This window comes from Leptodactylus fuscus, chromosome 9 (assembly GCF_031893055.1).
Source record: "Leptodactylus fuscus isolate aLepFus1 chromosome 9, aLepFus1.hap2, whole genome shotgun sequence".
NCBI lineage: Eukaryota > Metazoa > Chordata > Amphibia > Anura > Leptodactylidae > Leptodactylus > Leptodactylus fuscus.
The window spans coordinates 83,581,477-83,590,104 of NC_134273.1; positions in this window are offsets into that span (position 1 = coordinate 83,581,477).

Consider the following 8,628-nt stretch of genomic DNA (forward strand, 5'->3'; position numbering starts at 1 on the left):
GTGGAGTCATTCACTTATATAATATTCCCTGGTTATGATTGGCCCCTGTAATACACCTTTGTTTCTTTGTTTCCCACTTTTGGGGTACACCTTCACTTTATTCTGTAATGAGTTGCGATAACGGCAGTAACCCTCGCTGTAGCATCTGCATTGAGCCATGTTATAGAGCTGGAGGGGCCGAGCAGTTTGATACATCGTTTTGTGGGCAAAGATTTAGTATAACCTGTTACTTATTCAATCACCTCTCCAGGTTTAGGAGTCCAGTGGGCGGTCCCATCAGTGATTGACAACGATCTCTGTATGAGCATGCACACAGTAACAGGTGATTATAACTGATAGCTCCGCCCACTGGACTCCTAAGCCCAGAAGCCATTGAGGTTTCCATAAATAAACGACAAGTTATTCTGAACCTTTCCTCAAAAATCTATACATCGACCTGCTCGGCGCTCCCTCTCTATAACATCCCGCCGCCACATTGGGCAACATTTTCGCCATGAAAGTTTTGCTTGCAATGTTTATGGCAATACTGGTGAGGGGTTGTCCAGGATTTTAAAAAAGTGACTGTTTCCACCAAAAACAGCGCCATCTCTGTCCACAGGTTGTGTGTACTAGTGCAGCCCAGTCCTATTCACTGCAATGAAGCTGAGCTGCAATACCAGACACAACCCACAGGCAGGGGTGGCACTGTTTCAAGATAAAAGCAGTTATGTTTTCATAATAGTGAACAACCACAACATGCCCCCCCTTAATATGGCCCCGCTACAGTATAATACACCTCTTAACCTCACTGTAATGTCCCCTTAATATCCCTTTTAATATGGCCTGCACAGTATAATGCCCCCTTATTATGCCCCCACAGTATAATATTACCTTTAATATGGCTCCCCAAAGTGAAATGTCCCCTTAATATGGTCCCCACAGTATAGTGCACTTTATAATGGTTCATCTGTGTCTTGTGGATGCATCGGAGCTGAAGCCGGGACCTACCCCCACTGCACCCGAAATTTGGGACTCTCCCGCTGAATCCGGGATGGTTGGTCTATAAGACTAAAGTGTTCTCTGTGTAGAGTGTCCTGTGCTGATGAGTCATGGTTACACTGTGTATGTCTATGGAGATGTGCTGAGTCATTGCGCCATTTCTTGTTCTGTTACTTTATGGGTGAGAGTCGGTGCCATGATTCCCTTCAGGCAAAACTTGCGCCTTTTGGCAGCGGAGCTGGCATTGTCTTTTCACACATCCTAAAGTACAGCCCAGTCACACTGCGGCCCAACAACTATCACGCCGGGGTCGGAAAAGTCACTATTATGTGGAGTTCTCCTGCGCGTTGCAGAAGTTCGATCTGAGGGGCTTTGGTGCAAATAGTGCACTTACTCATCTGTGACCATAACATAACCTGAAGGTCAGCGAGTGAGGGATAGTCTGGAGTAGCAGGGTCCATGTGAGCTGAGTGCAACAGGAACACTGCCATGTGTCTGAAGGACTGTGACTCTGCCGTGTGTCTGCGGGACTGTGACTCTGCCATGTGTCTGCAGGACTGTGACTCTGCCATGTGTCTGCAGGACTGTGACTCTGCCATGTGTCTGCAGGACTGTGACTCTGCCGTGTGTCTGCGGGACTGTGACTCTGCCGTGTGTCTGCGACCCTGTGCCTCTGCCGTGTGTCTGTGACTCTGCCGTGTGTCTGCAGGACTGTGACTCTGCTGTGTGTCTGCGGGACTGTGACTCTGCCGTGTGTATGCAGGACTGTGCCTCTGCCATGTGTCTGCAGGACTGTGACTCTGCCATGTGTCTGCAGGACTGTGACTCTGCCGTGTGTCTGCAGGACTGTGACTCTGCTGTGTGTCTGCGGGACTTTGACTCTGCCGTGTGTCTGCAGGACTGTGACTCTGCCATGTGTCTGCAGGAGTGACTCTGCCGTGTGTCTGCAGGACTGTGACTCTGCCATGTGTCTGCAGGAGTGACTCTGCCGTGTGACTGTGACTCTGCTGTGTGTCTGCAGGACTGTGACTCTGCTGTGTGTCTGCAGGACTGTGACTCTGCCGTGTGTCTGCAGGACTGTGACTCTGCCGTGTGTCTGCAGGACTGTGACTCTGCCGTGTGACTGTGACTCTGCTGTGTGTCTGCGGGACTGTGACTCTGCTGTGTGTCTGCGGCAAAGACCTGTTGTAACCAACATCTACCTCAAATAAAACACGAGTGACACCGAGTATTGTTGTGGTGTTGAAGCAGTAACTTCTGGAAGCTCTGGGGTAACAGGGAGTCGGCTGCCATGATTCTCTCTGGATAGGCTGGTGTGATGGACGGCACAGTCCTAGCACCCCAGTACAGGCACACTATCTGCAATTATTAATAGGGCCACTGGCTAAGGCTAGTTATGGGGACACTTTGACTGATACAGTTTACGGGAGAAAATCTTACTGACACTCTCTGGCTTCCACAATTTATGGTGGCACTTTCTGGATGGCATGGTTTATGAGGACACTGGCTGGCGCCATTTATGGTGGCATTGTTGGGTTGTTATAGTTTATGGGGTAACTTACTGGCTGTCACTATTGATGTGGTTACTCTCTGGCTGCCACTGCTTATGGGGACACTGTTCTGGCACTGCTTATAGGGGAACTCTATGGCTGCCACTATATATGGGGGCCCTTTCTGGCTTTCACCGCTTAGGAGGACACTGGCTGCCACTATATGGCTGGCATAGTTTATGGGACAACTCACCAGCTGTCTCTATTAATGTGGATACTGTATGGCTGGCACTGCTTATGGGGACACTCTGGCTGGCATTGCTTACAGGGGAACTCCCTGGATGTCAATATTTATGGGGCCCTTTCTGGGTGCCACTGTTTATAAGGACACTGGCTGCCACTATATGGCTGGAACAGTTTGTGGGGCAACGCACTGGCTGCCACTATTGATGCAGACACACTATGCCTGGTACAGATTATGAGGATACCGGTTAGCACTCTTCATGTGGACACACTATGCCTGGCACTGGTTATGAGGACACTTTCTGGTGGGCACAGGGACACTCTGGCTGACACTACTGATGCGGACATGCTATGCCTGGCGCTGTTTATGGGGACACTCTGGCTGATACTATTGCTGCGGACGCGCTATGCCTGGCACTGTTTATGGGGACACTCTGGATGATGATATTGGTGTGGACACACGTTGCCTGTTACTGTTTATGGGGACACTCTGGCTGACACTATTGCTGTGGGCACGCTATGCCTGGCACTGGTTATGAGGACACACTGGCTGGTACTATTGCTGTGGACGCTCTATGCCTGGCACAATTTATGGGGACACTCTGGCTGACACTATTGCTGCGGGCACGCTATGCATGGCAAAGTTTATGGGGGCACTCTTCCTGACGCTATTTCTGCGGACACGCTATGCCTGGCACAGATTATGGAGACGCTGGTTGGCACATTACATGTGGACCCTCTCTGTCCGGCACTGGATATGGACACTCTGGATGATACTATTGCTGCGGACACACTATGCCTGGCACTGTTTATGGGGACACTCTGGATGATATTATTGCTGTGGACACGCTATGCCTGGCACTGGTTATGGGGACACTCTGGCTGACACTATTGCTGCGGGCACGCTATGCCTGGCACTGTTTATGGGGACACTCTTCCTGACACTATTTCTGCGGACACGCCATGCCTGGCACAGATTATGGGGATGCTGGCTGGTACATTACATGAGGACCCGCTCTGCCCGGCACTGGATATGGACACACTGATGGCCATTATTTCTGGGCACCTCTCTGTTATATCTCCAGTGTATACAATACACGTATATCCTTAGATATTATTACATTATACTCTCCGTTTCCCCTCCAGCTTACAGGGCATGCTGTGACTTGTAGTTCTGTAACAGCCGGAGACCCCTGCTCCATAGTGAAGCATACATTGTTTGTTTTAAAACTGTTTTTAGTGAAGCATACATTGTACCCTAAGTGTGAATGCGTCCTTACCAATTATACAAGTCATTCAAACTTTCCTGCCCTCAAAGAAAAAGTGATTTTTTTTTTTGTTACCAGAGTAAAAGGGGAAGTTGATGCGAGCGTGATTGGAGGATGATAAATTTGTAGAGGGCAGGAGGTGCGGAGGAGGGGTGTGGGCGAAAGGCAATATAAAGACACAATGCGTCCCAACAGGTATCAGACAGAGCCCAGGACGGGTGAGTAGGAACCATCACTTTCTCATTGCACAATGCATTAACCCCTGCATGCTCGGCCATGTTCTGCTTTGTAACCGCTGCAGGTTAACACTTTCCATGCTGATTTTACCTGCAGATGGGTTGGGTTTTGTAAATGATTCCTGTGTGTTGCCATCCTTGGGCAGGGTTCAGACACGAGCATTGAAGTCACATGTAGAATACTGCATGTAAACATTGTATTATAATCAACAGAGGCATCATAAGTGCCCCTCTGCTAACAATATCCCTGCAGACAGCATGCCCAGGGTGAATGTGGCTTTACTTTAATAAGTGTCCCCTTGTATATGCATATAATGTGCGTCATGTAATGGTGGTAGGAGCCCACGCTGCGCCATGTCTTGTGTTAGTGCCAGGGCATGTCGGGCCTGGAATTATAGCTCAGGTAACCAATTCCTTGTATTATCCGGTGGCAAAGCCCCGTGTACAGGGAGGTGGCACCCGAGACCGCAGACAATGGGACACTACATGAACAGGTGGGACAGATGTTCCTTATCTAGAAGTGAAAGTTGTTCCAAAGAGCGGTGGCAGCTGCGACCAGGCAGACTTAACCCTTTGTGAGCAGCTTCAATAATGCAATGCCGGTGTATGGTGGTGTTTATTCCATACGGCTCCCAATACTCTGGACCGACCGTGAGGGTCTGGATTATCAGGACAGACAGACAGACGGATAGACAGACGGATAGATAGATAGATAGATAGATAGATAGATAGATAGATAGATAGATAGATAGATAGATAATTGTGACCTGTGAGAATTCGATGCATTGTAAGAAGGTCAAGTTTTCTTGGCGCCCCCTCCCCTCCCCCCCGATAAGCCCGGGTAATTGCAGAGGTGTTTTTCTTTGTGTGGGAAGATCATGTAAGGTGAAACCTGAGGACAATCCCATCACTTTGTCACAAGTGAACGCTCCCTACGGCCCAGGTGTTTTCTTTCTGTGTGCCCAGGATCCCACTTGTGAAGGAATCATCATGGCTGGCAGTGCCATGTGCGGGCAGAAGGAAGGAGGCACGGGGTGTGGCAGCAAACAATGGTCTATGTCTGATACTTCTTAAAACTGCCGTTGAGGGCTGGTCTGTGTGACCAGGAGGGAAACCGAAAACTTTTACAGGCAAAAAGGGAACTGATGAACTAGTAGTCTGCTAAATAACTATAGTATATAGATAATATACATAATGTAGAGTATAACATCCCAATAGCTGTATACACATATATCTATCTATCTATCTATCTATCTATCTATCTATCTATCTTTCTCCTATCTATCTATCTATCTATCTATCTACCTATCTATCTACCTATCTTTCTATCTATCTAATATCTATCTATCTCCTATCTATCTATCTATCTATCTATCTACCTATCTATCTACCTATCTTTCTATCTATCTAATATCTATCTATCTATCTATCTATCTATCTATCTATCTATCTCCTATCTATCTATCTATCTATCTATCTATCTATCTATCTACCTATCTTTCTATCTATCTAATATCTATCTATCTATCTCCTATCTATCTATCTATCTATCTATCTATCTATCTATCTCCTATCTTTCTATCTATCTATCTATCTATCTATCTATCTATCTATCTATCTATCCATCCATCCATCCATCCATCCATCCATCCATCCATCCATCCATCCATCTATCTACAATCTATCTATGTTTCCAATGTTATACATCTCTATACACATTAGAAGAATATGAATATATTGCTATATATCAGAACATTGATGTTGTGGGTCCCGGTTTACATCAACTCTTGTCTTTGTTCAGGCTGGTCAGTATTCACACCATGGTACAACTCACCACCATAGAGCTGAGCTAAAATACTAAATAACCAATGGGCATATACACAATAAAGCAGCCGTATTTTTCTAATCCTGGACAACCCCTTTCAATGGAAGAATCTCTTTTAATTGGCCATTATACATATCATGATTTTTTGCACACTATGGTATACAGTTATCTTTCATTGCTATATGACTCTTAAAGGGGCGGTGCGGCTATACATACTTATCTTGTAGTAAGTGTCTGATCGCTGAAGGCCCAACCTGGATCATGAGAATGGGGGGGCCCAAAAGTTTCCCTGACTGCTCCATGTGTTTGTGCAGCGGCTGCTCTTTCAGTCCCACAGAGGTGACTACAGCGACCATACAGTCACCCCACCGCTATATACACAAGGGGCATTCAGGGGACCTTTGAGTTACATAAGGCTGCAACACAATGAATCCCAACACTTCCCATGCCATGCCATACCCTATTGGTTCTCCTTGAGGAGATCCAGCTGGAAGAAGGGAGTCTTACAAGCAAGGCTTTCTGGGAAGATGTAAGCAAATGAGGAGAAAACCGTCTCTCTAATGTCACCTATAGGAAGCTGTTCTGTAAGTCACTGCCCGATCCACTAAAGAGCTGTGATACATGACCGAGGATATCAGCCGAACTAGTGACCCATCTGTAGAGAGGGGCTTGGGGTAGAGTAGGGGTCTGCCTGGCTGCATGAGATGCCTTTGAAGTGACTACCCGAAGGGCTATATCAATAGAACGATTTACTGCTCCGGGCCAGGGAAGGGTTAATGTAATATCTCCGGTTGAACACTTCAGTACTTCTTGGTTAAACTTTCATCTCAAGAATTCTAAAAGAATTTGTAAAGGTGAAGAGGTTTGAAAGAGGCATCGACCTGATGTGAGCGCCGAGCCGCCGTGTCCTGGCTATTGTGATTAGTTGTAATGGGTGTATTTTAATCTATCTATCTATCTATCTATCTATCTATCTATCTATCTCCTATCTATCTATCTATCTATCTATCTATCTATCTATCTATCTATCTATCTCCTATCTATCTATCATCTATCTATCTATCTATCTATCTATCTATCTCCTATCTATCTATCTATCTATCTATCTATCATCTATCTAATCTATCTATCTATCTATCTATCTAATATTTATATAATTATTTCTATGGATTCATTTTAATATCTATCATGATATATCTTACATCAGCTATTCTCTCTATGTACCATTTGTCTGTCATTATATATCTTCTCACAATAGATCTATCTTTACATATTATATCTGTCTATCATCAAATATATATATATATATATATATATATATATATATATATATAAAATTCTACTGATATTATATACAGTATATTATCTCTCATATCTACCTATCAATATATCTTGTGTATCTATTAAAATATCTATCATTATATTTTATATTGAACCATCTACCTATCTGCAATATCTATTCATCTGATATTATAAATCTCATATCTACCTCTCTAATACTATCTGCTATTATCTATCTATCTATCTATCTCCTATCTATCTATCTATCTATCTATCTATCTATCTATCTATCTATCTATCTGTCTGTCTGTCTGTCTGTCTGTCTGTCTGTCTGTCTGTCTATCTATCTATCCATCCATCTCCTATCTATCTATCTATCTATCTATCTATCTATCTCCTATCTATCTACCTAGTTCTCTCTATCTAAAAACTGAAATGTGAGTGCAGATGTCCTGTAGTCCTACATACAGTGTTACAAGCCAATCTAATACAGCACTATATTAAAGGGTTTGTCCAGGACCCAAACATGGGGGAATACAGAGCTGTGTTGGGCCACAACAGGGAAAGCTGATGCCGCGCAGGACATGAGTTGTTTTACGTGACGTCACAGAATCCACTGCTGGTGATCATGTCACCACATAAGAAACAGGAAACGGGACCATTCTGATAATGAGAATATATTACAAAGTTGCTTCAGACGACATGAATTGATGCACTAAACAGAAAACTTCTGGGTCCTGGACAACCCCTTTAGATAAAATAAGATAATCCTTTAATAGTCCCACAGTGGGGAAATTTCAGTGAAATTTAAGTGAAACAAATACAACTTACAGGCAACGCTCCCTGGGTAAGGGTTTGCAAAGTAATACTCCTCCAGAAGGAAGAAACCTGTGTAAGCTTATGGGTAACTACCCTGTATATCAATGTCAAAAAGTCATGAGCGATGACTAGGGATTGTAGCCAAGCCAACGTCTCCACCAAAAGCAAAGGGACCCCTAAAGACAGGAGTGTGGGGATTGCTGCACCTTGTCCATACAGAGAACCTTGTTTTCAGCAGTCAGACTGTTAATCCGGCAGATCTCATCGCTGCTATTTGCATACACCATCTTATCCTGTTCACATGTCTCATGTTCACATACACAAGTGCCCGGAGATGTCGCTTTTATACAGAATACAACCCTCCAGCTATGTAATGTGGATGGGAGTCAAACTGCTGAACGTCTACATCCGCCTCACACAGGACCAGATCAAGCACACCAAAGGCCCCGAGCACAATCTTGTGTGGCCCACCACTATTCAGGTGGGAA